We start from the raw sequence: 14,278 nt of genomic DNA, 5'->3' as shown, positions 1-14,278 counted from the left end.
ATAAAAGTATTCGAATGAATGCATTGGAACACTTTCACGAGGAAAGCACGAGCAAACAGTCAGAAGCTGGAGGGACTCAGTGGATCAGGCAGTGTTCATGGAGAGAAATGGTCAGTCAGCATTTTGGGTCAGGAGCCTTTATTGAAACCAAAGTGGGAAATGAGACTGCAAATATTAAAAGCAGAGGAGAGGGCTGGGGAGGAGCTGAGAGGGGATAGCTGGAGACGGGTGGGCAAGGAGATTGTTGGGTACAGCATGAAGGAGGGTGGTGAAGGTATGAGAGAAAACTGAGAACGGGAGCAGGAAAAAGACAGATGGTAGCAGTATTGTACAACTGTGCTTCTTTATCATTCTGCAGCACAGAATTCATGATCAAATGTGACAGCAAACAGAAGATTGCCAGATGGAAACGGAAGCTTTTTGCTAATCCTGTCAGTGATCAAAAGAATCCAAGGTTTATGAACTCCTGCATGAACTCAACCGATCAGTCAGCATCTCCCAAGGCAAAGGAACTATCAGCAATTCAGGTTAAGACTCTGGATCAGGACTGGGGCTGGTGGAGCACTTTCCTAGATCTTCTATGGCTTTGGTTCCTTCTCTGGGAGATCTCAGATGTATTCTCAGTGTACACATGACATCACATACAACCCTGAGATTCTTTTTATGCTGGTGAGGCAGAATTACCACTTATTGGTAGTGCAAAAATAAAACTGTGCCCGACATATATAAACAAATAAAGAATTGTAAACAGATACAAAATCTAAACAAACTGACTGTACAATACAGAGAGAATAAAAAAAATCAGTAAAGTGCAAAAGTAAGAGTCCTTAATTGAGTCCCTGATTGAGTTTGTTGTTGAGGAGTATGATGGTGGAGGGGTAGCAGCTGATGGCGCAAGCCTGGTGGCACCCCTACTACTTTCCTGATGGTAGCAGCAAGAACAGAGTGTGTGCTGGGTGATGTGGATCTTTGATAATTACTGCTACTCTCTGACAGCAACGTTCCCTGTAGATGTTCTCGATGGGGGGAGAGCTTTTCCTGTGATGTCCTGGGCTGTGTCCATGACCATTTGGAGGGATTAACACTCAGGGGTATTGATACCAGACTGTGATGCAGCAGGTCAGCACACTTTCCACCACACATCATACCAAACCTCCTCAAACTCCTGAGGAAGTAGAGGCCCTGACATGCTTTCTTCACGAGGCCATGAGTTGGCTCCAGGAACAATCCTCTAAGACAGTGATTCCCAAGAACTTAAATTTGCTCACTCTCTCCGTCTCTGATCCCCCAATGATCACTGGATAATATGGCAGCCATCTTTATGACATCAGTGGAACTCCATTTGCCTATCTAAACAGGGAATAACTAGTTTCAGTCAGCTGAATTTAAAAAGAGATGCAGTCTCCCAAGTTCTTGTTCACTCACATCTTCCTAAAGTCGGTCTTCTCAAGCTTTTCCTCGTTCAGAAACACAGATAAAATAAATATTTTTTCTATTTGTGCAGTTATCTCAAAGACTGTTTCAATGTTTGTAACAAACATTGCATCAAACCAGTATTACAGTGTTATTCTTCTGATAATTTCATAAATTTTGTGGAGCAAAGGATCAAGATCAATTTTATTAGCATTTGGTTGTACAAGTACAACCCGATGAAACAGCGTTCTCCGATCCTCGGTGCAAAAACATGCAAATACACATCCAGATGCATTACATATACACATATATATATAAATATTAGCATTAAAGAAAGGTTTTGCCCTTCATGCCTGATCTTGCTTTGAAATGCAATCTGCAATAATCTTTAATGATGGTTGCTTATCTCTGCTCCAATGCGCTTGCTCTAATTAGACTTACTGACTTGCAAGTGGGTGCCAGGCACCCATCTTGTCACTCAACAATGATGACACTGATGTTGATAAACAACTGCTAAAAGCAAATCCCAAAATGCTTGCTTCTTTTCTGTCTGTGGGCAAGTTCTGCTTTAATTTTAAAAGAAATACTTGTTTCTTTGCAATTGTCTTGCAAAAGTTAACAGGATCAGTGAAGATTATATTCAACCCCACTGCTCTTCAAGGATGCGTGCTCAGTCCCCTACTAAACTCATTTGACACCCATGACGGTATAGCTAAATACCAATCCAACGGCATCCTTAAATTTGTTGACAACAACACAGGCTGTGTATTAAATAACGATGTATCAGAATACAGGAAGTGATTGAAAGTTTAGTGGAAAGGTGGCAACATTACCACCTCTCTCAACATCAATAAAATGAAGGAGATGACCGTTTATTTGATGAGAGTGGGCAGAGTCCATATCTCTCTCCACATTAATGGTGCTGAAGTTGAAAGAGTAGCCAGCTTCAAGTTCTTGGGAATAAATATCTCCAATGAACTGACCTGGGACAAGTACGTTGACACCTCTACTTTTCAAGAAGATGAAGGAAGTTTGGCAAGTCCTCCATGTCCCTCAACAACTTCTACAGGTTCACTATCTAGCAGGGGTGGCCAACCTTTTGATTTTTATTACAGACATACAGCACAGAAACAGGCCACTTTGGCCCATGAGTCCGTGTGCCCAATGAACCTACAACCCCTGTATTACTCATGGGCTGAAATAGCCTGTTACTGTGCTGTATGTCTAATTTAAAAATTAAAAGTTTGGCCACCCCTGATCTAAAGCGTATTTGATGCACCACAGTGGGTTATGAGAGCTGCTCTGCTACAGAAGGGAGTGACTGGAGCTCGGAACACAATGCAAACTTCTCTCCCCTTCATGGACTCCATCTACGTCTCTCGCTGCTGGAAGACCCATCATACACTGACACACTCTCTTCTCCCTCCTTCCATTAGGAAGAAGGTTTAAGAGTATATAAGCATGCATCAACAAGATTAAAGACTGTTTCTTCCCTGCAGCCATCTGGCTCCTGAATGAACCCTATAACAGTGTGAGCTGATCTTCCTTTTCATTGTAATTTTGTTTACTGGACTTTATGCTCTTTACGGGGCTATATAAATGTTCAAGATAACCTGTTATTCTGTCTCACTCTACTCTGTTATTTGTGACAAATTTAAACTGAAACCCAGATGGAATATCCATCAAATCTGACTGCGTGAAAAAAGAATTAATTTAATCATACATCTTTCTGAGAATGACTTTGCTACGACATTCCAATGTGCCTTTGCTGGCCAATCCCCTCTGTAATTTGAGGTCATTAGAACCTCTGATGTCCTTACACTAATTCATATTGTGCCTGATTCAGATATTTTTCTTTCTCTTCCTTCAGCAGTGCTTGGAATCACGGATGACTGGCTTCCGTGCCAGTTCAGAAGGTTATGATTTTTCAAAGGAGGACAATTTGGGAACTGCAGATTCTTCCACAGACGGGACAGGAAGTGACTGATGTGATTGACGGGTGAGTGATTGGTGCAGTGATGCTTCCATTGTGCATCTTCTGCAGGACTTCCTTGGGCAACCAATAGCTGGGCTCAAGGTTCTCTAAACCATCCCACATGCTTCATCAGTACTTTGGTTTCCAGAAATCAATACAGATATCACACCTCCGCATGGAAGCTTTGAGCAGATCCCTGAGTTTTCTGCTCACCTCACCTTGGTAATCTTCCAATGTAAAGCTTTAGCTGGACCATTTCAGCCCGCTGAGGGTAATGAGACCCTCAATGGCCAGAGAGATTTATCTGATGTTTTGGTTATTCTTTCATTGATAGAATTTAATTTTTTTAAATTTTAAATTAAAAAAAATTAGAGATACATCATGGTAACAGGCACCTTTCAGCCCACAATCAAATTACATCTAATTAACCTACACCCCCCAGTACATTTTTGAATGGTGGGAGGAAACCAGATTACCTGGAGGTAACTCATTCAGATGTGGGAGAACGCACAAACTCCTTACAGACAGTGCTGGGTATCGAAGCTACTGCTGAATTACATCATCACAGTCTGCCTTGGTCAAAGCCAGACCAGGAAAGATGACAAATCTCACTCCCTGAAGAATATTAATGTGTCAGTCAGCCTTAATCAATAATCCAGTAATTTTACAGTTACCGTCACCGAAGCTAACTTATGCCTTGTAAATCCACGTTTATTTTCTCAAATGCAAGTCCTCCAGCTCTGACTTCATTCACCATACTCTCCCCACTCCCTCCTCCCTTTCCTAAATGTTCCCTGATGGGCCCACTCCGTGCTGATGGCTTCCTTCCCTGAATCATGCCCCTTTTCTCTCCTGAGCCCCTTACATTTAGTAGTTATCCATTCAGAGTTTTTTCCCAATCTCTCCCAATTCCCCTTTTGTTTGTTCACTACACCTAGCCTCCTTCCGACTTTGATTATGTCTTATCTTCCTGCTGACTGCCAGCATATTTGCACTCTTGGTATCCACACACTGCCATTCACCCCTTTCTTTTCTTGATCAACCATTCTTAATCCCTCCTTAGTCTCTTTGATTGCTTCTCTCAGCTGATTGATCCACCCCATCTTGATTGGCAGTCCCTACTCCCTTTAATGATCTCTCTTGCCCTTCCCCAATCATAGATCTACCCTCTTCCTCAATTACACTCTCTCCTCCTGTTTGCCTCCTTTTCCTGATCTTGACAGATCCACTCATTGCTGTTTAATGCCTCTTCAATCATTGTCCGTTGTGCTTCTGTAATTCTGTGCCCTTCCCCTCCTGAAGCTCAATAAATCAGAAATTCATGAAAAGAAAAGGGAAGTATAAAAATTCAGGCATGTTATGTTCCTTGGTGATTTTGCTCATCAATATGAAAGTTGTCACATTTAGAGAGCAGAACATTTTCCTGCTTCTATCTAATGAAAGTATTATGGACTCAAAAGTCAGCTCCAGCATGAATCTGCTGCACAGCAGAGGTTATTTGCCTTGCCGGAAAGATGTACCTTTCAGGCGAACAATCTTTAATGTAGTCATGCTTTTATTCAATATTTCCCAGTCTATTCATTCTCGAGCACTGTTGTCGTGAGACTACAATGTATAGGCAGCTTTTTTTTTGTGGATCCAAGTCTGCTTTGACTTTGTTAAACTAAGTGCATGTATGACCTACGCAGTCAGCAGAAACAAAAAGTGATTCATTAATAATAATATTGATAATTATCACCCTGACTGAATTTGACCTAGTTGTGAAAACTCATTACTAACCATGAGCACAGTACCTTTTAAATTAAAAGTATCTTTATAGGATCATAGAAAGATTGTACAGTTGGATGCCATTTGGTCCATCCAGTCCATACTTGTCACATGAAGATACTTTGAGAAATATTGTCTTGGCTCTTGGTCACCAGCAGGTAGCAGGTTAATTGTGATGGGTGTTTCTACCTCTGCTACCTTTTCAGACAATATGCAAAGGTTAAAAAAAAGATAAAGGTTTAATTATTGTCACATAATGCTGCATTTAGAATGTAACATACATGAAATTCTTTAACTTTGTCCACCATTACAAAGACAGAGAGTCGTCACTTTGTCAAGCACCCCTCACAGAAATGAAGTCCCAGTGTGGAACAAACTCACGACCCCTGGTTTACAAGACCAGTGCTCTAACCACTGAGCTATCAGAGCCTCAGCAGCCCATCATTCTGGGTGAAAGCAAATGTTTCTCAGCTCTTCTCTGGTCTTCCTATCAACTGCTGCACAGCAAGATTCTCTTGGCTATTAACCTCCATATTTAGAAAGTCCAAACTGAGTTCAAAAAGTTCAACAATCCACCTTCGAATGATGACTCTGTGGATTAGGAAAAAAAATCAGATTTCAGGAGTAGGCAGGATTGTCATTTATGACTCTGGCTGCTCTATAATTTCAAAAGCATGAAATGTTTATGAAAATAAAGTATGCCTGACAGCATATAGATTTAAATAATTTATATGGCAGGCTTGAATTCCAGTTAATTCCCAAGAGGGCATTGTTTCTATATTCAACAGTGAGGAAAAATGTGAGAGATACTTGGCAGCTGAGGATACCATAGAAAAACATCTAATTATATGAAAAACTTTATCTTGGTAGATTGTATGAAGAGTTTATGGGCTTTTAATCGCTTATCCTCTCCACCATCTAAGTCAGAACAGAGTTCCAGCTCCTAGAGTTTGATCAGAAGATTTGCAGAAACATCTTTACAGAAAGGAACACCTGCTTTAACCCTTTGTGTCCCTGTTTTCTGGGACTACCAACAAGCGCATATACTCCATGCCTCAGTTTTCAGGGATTACCAACAATTGCATACACTCCCTGTCCCCATTTTCTGTAACTAATTTTATACCCAAGCACCAGCTGGTTCATACTGATGTTCAAAATGTAGTTTGCCCATGGAACCAGTCCTGAGTATATATTATCAAAGGTTAAAAATGGCCAGAGTTCAAAGGGTTAAGGGCAATGGAATCAAAAGCCCTCATCGTGTTATATATATTCTTGAAGCACAATATCCTGCAGAGTAGTCGAGCAAGAGTTAGAATGTGGGCTAAGGCCAGGTGGTTCTTCTTTGATTCCATGATTCTTTCATCCTTCCAATGCATTTTTGTATTATTCCATAACAATAAAGGGAACCTTGAACCATAAATAAGAAAGAAAGCCAGTGGAAAACAATTAGTGATGCTGTGCAGTGGTTTCCCCCCCCCCACCCCCCACCCGGTCCTTTGAATAGGCACCTTGTGTTCTAATGGCATCTCCGGTCATTGATATGGTTCAGGTCAACAAATGATTGAATCTGAAAAAGCAGCATTAGATGGCTCCACATTGCACTCCAGTGCATTACATTATTTCACTATCTCCTGCTCTTTTTTTTTAAAATGGGGCAATAACATTTTTTACAACCACCTGGGGGGACAAATGATGCTCGAATGGCAGGGAGATTATTTTCTTGACATTTGTCAGCTTGTCAAAAGTAACAACAAAGGGACTGACGCCTAGACCAAACGAGTTGTTCAAAGCAAGGAATTCATCCAAGATTTAACATCTGGGCTCCCTGGGTTTCTCCATCCTCAAAGATCATGTGCAGTTTAGCAGAAGATCCAGATGTGGAAGGAAAAATTATTTAAATGGCAAACGATTGCAGCGTGCTGCCGAGCAGAAGGACCTGGGAGTGCTTGTGCATGAATCGCTAAAGACTGTTTGCAGGTGCAGTAGGCTATCAAGGCAGCAAATGGAATGCTGGCATTCAAGAAGGATTGAGTATAAGAGCAGGGAAGTTATGCGGCAACTGCACAGGGTACTGGTGAGGCCGCATCGGAAGTATCACATGCAGTTCTGGTCTCCTTACTTGAGGAAGGATGTCCTGGCTTTGGAGGTGGCCCAGTGGAGGTTCACCAGGTTGATTCCAGAGGTGAAGAGGTTAGCCTATGAGGAGAGACTATGACTGTATTCACTGGAATTTAGAAGGATGAGAGTGAATTTTATAGAAATGTATAAAAATATGAAAGGCACAGATAAGATGCAAGTGGTGGGGGAGACCAGAACTAGGGGATATAGTCTCAAGATTCAGGGTAGTAGGTTCAGGACAGAGATGAAAATTTCCCAGAGGATGGTGAATCTGTGGAATTTGCCGTTCAATGAAGCAGTGGAGGTGACCCCAGAAAAATATTTTTACAACAAGATTGGATAGATTTTTACATAGTAGCCAGAATTAAGGGATATGGGGAAAAGGCCGATCGTCATATCAGCCATGATCACATTGAATGGCAGAACAGGCTCAACGGGCTAGATGGCCAACTCCTGCTCCTCTTTCTTATATTTTTAAATATATCAATCAAAGTCAGATCAAACCTCCTCTGCCTCTGGATCAGTTAACCATATACAAGAACAGATTCCACCTTGCTTCATGCAACTTCTGCAGAGCTAGCGTTGAGATAAAGAGAACACAGGAGCTCCCTGGTTATGAATTACCTGCTTATGGAAATTCATCTTTATGCAAATTCTCTTTGACATCTCTAAAGCTTTTTAAAGCCACTAATAATAACAATGAAATGTTTTGCAATATTTATTTATGATTGGATAGAGCATATATCCAATTAGCTTAATTATGGGCAGTGTGAGAAAGATTATTGAATGAAATGATAGTGTTTGTCGAGCGATGTGATCTGGGTCACTGTGGAAAATTGACGATTTCTAACTCACTGCAAAATCAGCTTACAGACAGTTCTCAGCAACAGAATCCTTATGTAACCCAGGACCGCCTGTCCTGGCAATATTCCAAACTTAATTTCTAAATACCGCTCCAACTAAAGGCAAGAAAACAGTAGCAGTTGTGAATGGTGTGAGGTTGATTTGAATTAGGATCACTGGCCTTTGAAAGGAAAAGTGCATTTATTTGTTTCATCTTTTTTTCATCAAAAAATCTTTTGATTAATTAGTTGCTCGCAAAAAAGTGTTTTGTAGTAAATTTATTTACTTTTAGATCATTTGAACAATTGTTAAATGCTTCTGACCATTCCCACCAACACGGTCTGGGGTAGGGGCTTAGTTGCCTGGTTGTCGTTCGAGACTGTATGCCATGAGGATTGGTGGTGTTTATCCAGCACTCCCAGTTCGATGAACTCCCATGTGGCCACAAAAAAGTGCAGCCGCAGGCATAGTGTGGGGTTGAGCTGGCACAGAGAGTCAGATGAAGTACAAATCGGCCCACAATGTACTTCTGCCAATTGAAGTTATTTTAATTAATGCTACTGTTCTGTCACAAAACTAATAAAATCTTTAAAAAATGGAAGAATTATTAACTATTTTAAACACTGGAATAATATGCCATATGAGAATTTTGGTGCTTTTCATGGAAGTTAATATTCTTCTTGCTCTTCTTTTCGTATTGGTGTGGTTGCCTTCAGGAGAATAACTCTTGGAGACTGATAGCATGTGACAGGATGAAGGAATCTGCAATAATGTTGTTGGAGAGAAAATCATTATTCCCGGTTTCTTAAGTTGTGCACATATGTAAAAATCATATCCAAGACAATACACTGAGATTGTCATTGGGGGGGGGGGGGTGTGTGTGTGTGTGTGTGTGTGTGTGTGTGTGTGTGTGTGTGTGTGTGTGTGTGTGTGTGTGTGTGTGTGTGTGTGTGTGTGTGTGTGTGTGTGTGTGTGTGTGTGTGTGTGTGCGCGTGCTGTTGTGAATCTGTGGGGAGCGAGGAGTGCAGCTCACAGATACAGTGCTCCCACAGGTCCAACCGCCCAGTCAACTGCTGTCAGCTCCACTTGGGTTTTGAATCACCGGGTAAAGGAGCAGATGGTAGTTTTATTTAAAATCCCGCGACTACAGGGCCTGCACCCAAGCTGGCGGCACCTGTGACTGGCAGCAGTTAGGAGGGGTTGCAGACTCCAGGGGAATGGAGAATTGATGCAGGGCACTAGAAAATGGGAAGACCATCCCCTGTCTGAGAAGGAGAAGCAGAGGAGATGGTGACCATGGCGAGAGATTGCTGGCTCTGTGGCTGAAAGACCCACATGTGCAGTGGCTTGCTGGCAACTTGAGGCAAGGAACCCACGGAGGCTGGGGGCTGCTGGAGACTGCTGTCGGGGGATTCACACCAGGCTGAGGATTGCTGGCTCGAAACTGGCTGAATGGGTACCAGATATTGGAACTGAGAAGGCACTGGACTGGACTCTATGTGGCTGTGAGGGCTGCAGAAGCGCTGGAGGCGAATCTACGGACACTCAGTGACTCTGGGGGGGGGGGGGGGCTCTCTTCTGCTTCTCTTTCTCTGACTGTAAGAGGCTTTTCATGCAATTTCTACCGATGGCAAATCTGCCTTACAGCAGGCAAAAGCAATTTCATGTAATATAACACTATTTTATTGCAATGACAATAAATTGAATGTTGAATCTTGAACACACACACACACAAAATACTTAGATATGAATTATATATATATTTATGTTTATACATAAATATATTTACAATATATAAATACTCAACAAAAGGAAGAGAAAGGATGCACTTACCCCCTTGGTAAAGTGGTTCTTAAAGACACATTCTACATAGACATCAGCAGAGAGAAGGTAGTAAAGCTGGAATCTTGTATCAATGTGTCAATGTTTAATCGTGATGGAAACATGTATTTCAATAATTTATTCACTTGTCAGCTTTGAGTGTCATTGGCAAGGCCAGAATTTATTGTCCATATCTAATTGCCTAGAATTGTGTGCCTTGCAAGGACATTTTGGAGAATCATTTGAGGGTGAGGCACATTATTTGATCTGGAGTCACTTATTGGCTAAATCAGGTCAGAATAGCACATTTTCTACCGTGCAGAAGTTAATGCCCCAAGGGATATTAGTGAACGACTGGATTGTGGTTATCATTGCCAATGAGTATTAACCCCATTTAAATTTCTCAGCTGCCATGGTTGAATTGGATCTCTGTTTTACAAGTCTAGTCATTTAATCACTACACTACCATTTAATCGCAAAAAAATTGTTTGAAGTTGCTACCCTACCGCTCAATCAATGATCACCCATGTGCAAACAAGGACACTTATGAAATATACAGACAATACTTCATACAAATAGCAGATTAAACCTCTAAAGTGAAATCCCAAAGCTGCAGATGCTGGAATCTTGAGCCTTAAGCCTAATGTCATGAGCATTGACTTTTCTAATTTTCGGTAAGCCCCTATCCTCATCTAATTCTAGTTTCCATCAATTTACCTTTTTCCCCCCCCTCTCCAATTTATTCCCTTCCTCTCCCCCAGCCTTCCCCCGCCCTTCCTAGAGGTCTCTCCCTCTGCCTATCTCTCCACCTCTCACACCTTCCGTTCTACCGTTCTATACCCTCACCTCTGGACTTGAGCTCTCGAGAAACTTCTTTCCTCCTTTATACATGTATTGCACCTCTTTATTATCTTTATCTTGATAAAGAGTCCAAATCTGAAACATTGACCGATTATTTCTACCCATATATTTCTATCTGCTGAGTTGCTCAGCATTTTTTTGTTTGTTTAAGGCTCTAAAATAATTGGTATTCCTTAAGAGATATTTAAATGCAGGAGTAAGAGTTTCTCCTTCAATTTATCTTATTTAATTTGGTATACAACCTGATCTCACCTTACCTCTCTCTGCCTTTGGGCAGCACGGTTAGCGAAGCTGTTAGCACAACACCTTTATAGCGCCAGTGATCGGGACCGGGTTTGTACATTCTCCCCATGTCTGCGTGGGTTTTCTCTGGGGGCTCTGGTTTCCTCCCAAAGTTTAAAACGTACCGGGGGTTGTAGGTTAATGGGGTGTAAATCGGGCGGCACGGACTCATGGGCCGAATTGGCCCGTTACTGTGCTGTATGTCTAAATTTAAATTTTTTAAAATTAAAACATTGGCCTGGAATTCACAACAAGATCTTCATCATGGAGAAAATATGATAGTAACATCTGACATCTTCAAATGCAAAATTTAATGAGAAATTGCTCAAATTGTTAGTAATACCCTGCTCTCCCACCTGGTTCACTTCACTGACTGAATTATAATGTTAACATTTTTTCAAATTTTTACACACTGTAGATAATCAACAAAGATGTTCATAAAAAGTGTAACTGGCTCTGTAATAACACCCTATTAAGCCTTAATTACTGCTACAAAGTCTCACTAACCTGAAGAATTATTTGTTTATGGTCGATTTTCCCCTCAGAAAACATATTTCAGAATTGCACTGGTTTTAAGCTAAAATAATTTTGTTTCTATTTTAATATTAGCAGTGCAGTGGCACAACTAGGAGAGATGCTCCTCATAACTCCAGTAGTCCTGGTTCAACCCTGACTTTGGGTACTATTTGTTTCCTGTTGTCCCTGTGACCACTTGTGTTACCTCTGGACTCTTATTTTTTTAATCCCACTGTCAAAAGATGCATGAGTGGTACATATATCAGCCACTGTTAGTTGGCCCTCATGTGTTGGTGAGTTTAGGATTGACTGTAATGTGAGAATTTTTTTAAAATAGGATTATTGTCGGAATAGTGTCAATAGATGACATGATTCCCTGAAAGTGGCGTCACAGGTGGATAGGGGTGTAAAGAGAGCTTTTGGCTTATTGGACTTCATAAATCAAAATACCTAGTACAGGAGTTGGGATGTTATGTTAAAGTTGTATTGGTGAAGCCAAATTTGGAGTATTGTGTGCAGTTTTCATCACCTAAGGCCAGGAAAGATATCAATAAGATGAGAGGGCAGAGAAGATTTACTAGGATATTGCCCGGACATCATGAACTGAGTTACAGGGAAAGGTTAAACAGGCTAGGTCTTTATTCCCTGGAGCATAAGAATGAGGGGAGATATGATAGAGGTATTTAAAATTACGAGGGGGATAGACAGAGTCAATATAGGTAGACTTTTTCCACTGAGGTTAGGTTGGTGAGATACAAACCAGAGGACATAGGTTAAGGGTGCAAAGGGAAAAGATTAGATGGAACATGAGGGAGAACTTCTTCACACAGAGAGTGGTGTGAGTGTGGAACGAGTCCAGCTGAAGTGGTACATGCAGGGTCAAATTTAATATTTAAGGAGAATTTGGACAGGTATATGGATGGGGGAGGTATGGAGGGCTATGGGCTGGATGCAGGTCAGTGGGACTTGGAAAAAAATGGTTCGTCCCAGACTAGAGGGGCCGATGTGGCCTGTGCTGTAATTTTTCTCTGGTTCTATGTTAGTAGATGCTTGATAGTTGACTTAATCTTGTTGGGCAGAAGGGCCTGAGTTGTGCCACTTTTTAACTTAATGACTATATATTGTGTACATCTTCCACCTTCATCTATCCCGCAGATTAAAAAAAAAATTTGCTCTGTAAAATGTTTATATAAATTCATAAACCTTCGTATTTTGTTCTCTTTTGCTCTTTCCTGAAACTGGGAAAGAAGAGAAATGTGGAAATGTCTACACGAAAAGTGAAACCCAGAATGTTTCACTCTTTTGTCTGGCCTGCTGAATCTTTTCAACGTTTTTCTACATTTCCAGTATCTGTGGTACTTTGGCTTTGGGAAAAATGTGTAAATTAGCATTTCTTTACTTCTGGCATTGAACCTGTCAAAGATCATTAATTGGATTCATTGTTCAGCAATGTTATGGCAGTTGTCAAGTAGATACCATGTGTGTGTACATGCTCCTCTCAGTAGGGGTGGGGGAAGGGGAATTGTTCAAAGAAGGATGCACTCCAACTGAAGGAAATTCCAGGCGAGGACAGTTGCAAGTGAACCTCACTACCAAACTTATTTTATCGTCCCAATGCTTAATAGTCAGATAGTGAAGAAAACATGTTTCTCAAACCTACACTCATCAGAATTTGAGCTCACTCCTGCATGAATATGAGCAGTCTCCAAGGTTTACATTTTCTGTTGCTCTGACCCTATTTCACCAATAACATAACTTTGACAATTAACATTAATTTATTTCATTCCCATCACCTTTTGATGTCCTAGAGAGGATAATCTCTATCATAGACAGATATGCTTTTTTTACATAGACTTTGCAGGATTTTACTGTTAGGAAGAGTCTCCCGACATCCCGGCAGTGGTTGTTCATACAGGAATGACCAAAATTGCAAATTTCCATTTCTGCCTGCGAGTTTAGATAGCCTCCCGGCAGCGCGTCATAGCTACACCATATTCATTAGCCCCTTGGTCACAGAATCCCTGCAGTTCTGGGAAAGTGACTAGGGGTCTAGGAGGTAAAATGTTGGACCGAGAATGGCACCCTCATTCCCATTCCGAACTTTCTACGCAGCAGGCATTCTGGGTAAATGAGAATACTTTCCTGGAACACAGCGGCTATGTAAAAAAAAACATAAGAAAGAAAAATAGAAAATGGAAAAGAGCGTGAAAACTGGAAAGGTACAACAATAAAGAAAGGACAGATTTCTAGGTACACGAGAGAGGTTGTAGATGCTGGATTCTGGAGCAAAACATAATCTGCCGGAGGAACTCATCGGTATGAGCAGCACAGGTGGGGGAGAAAGAATAGTCCACCTCATGGGCCAGAACCTTTCGTCCGAAAGATTTCTTGTTGAGTTCATCTTAAAAGTCTGGATGTAAAGAGAAGAAAAAGACTAATTTCCAAGTGGGGCTCTGCACCAGTGGGGGTCACTAAGGTTGGTGTCACCCAGTGTGGAAAGTCATGGCGTCCCCCACCTCCAATGGACCCAACAGAATTCTGAGTAATTCTGTGCTAATGTTATTCGTAAACCGTAATTCCCGTAGATCGCTGAATGAAATGGCCATAGTACGGAGATAAACAACTGGCAAAATTAAAATTACCCTTTTAAATTACAACATCATATGCACAGCCTTTTATATA

General features: G+C 41.2%; 1 long non-coding RNA gene across 2 annotated transcripts in view; it reads right to left on the bottom strand.

The window, feature by feature from the left end:
• Window positions 1-14,278, bottom strand: part of LOC138748149 (uncharacterized) — a 43,763-nt gene that overhangs the window by 15,504 nt on the left and 13,981 nt on the right. The window contains exon 1 of one of the 2 annotated variants that reach the window (XR_011347833.1): window positions 5,182-5,332. The exons of the other annotated variant lie outside the window; for it this stretch is intronic. This is a non-coding gene — a long non-coding RNA (uncharacterized lncRNA). Of the gene's footprint in view, window positions 1-5,181; window positions 5,333-14,278 lie in introns of those variants that run through there. 2 annotated transcript variants of the gene reach the window in all.

The sequence above is a fragment of the Narcine bancroftii genome, chromosome 13 (assembly GCF_036971445.1).
Source record: "Narcine bancroftii isolate sNarBan1 chromosome 13, sNarBan1.hap1, whole genome shotgun sequence".
NCBI lineage: Eukaryota > Metazoa > Chordata > Chondrichthyes > Torpediniformes > Narcinidae > Narcine > Narcine bancroftii.
The sequence above is the reverse complement of the archived record's forward strand: the minus strand, read 5'-3'. Positions and strand labels throughout refer to the sequence as shown.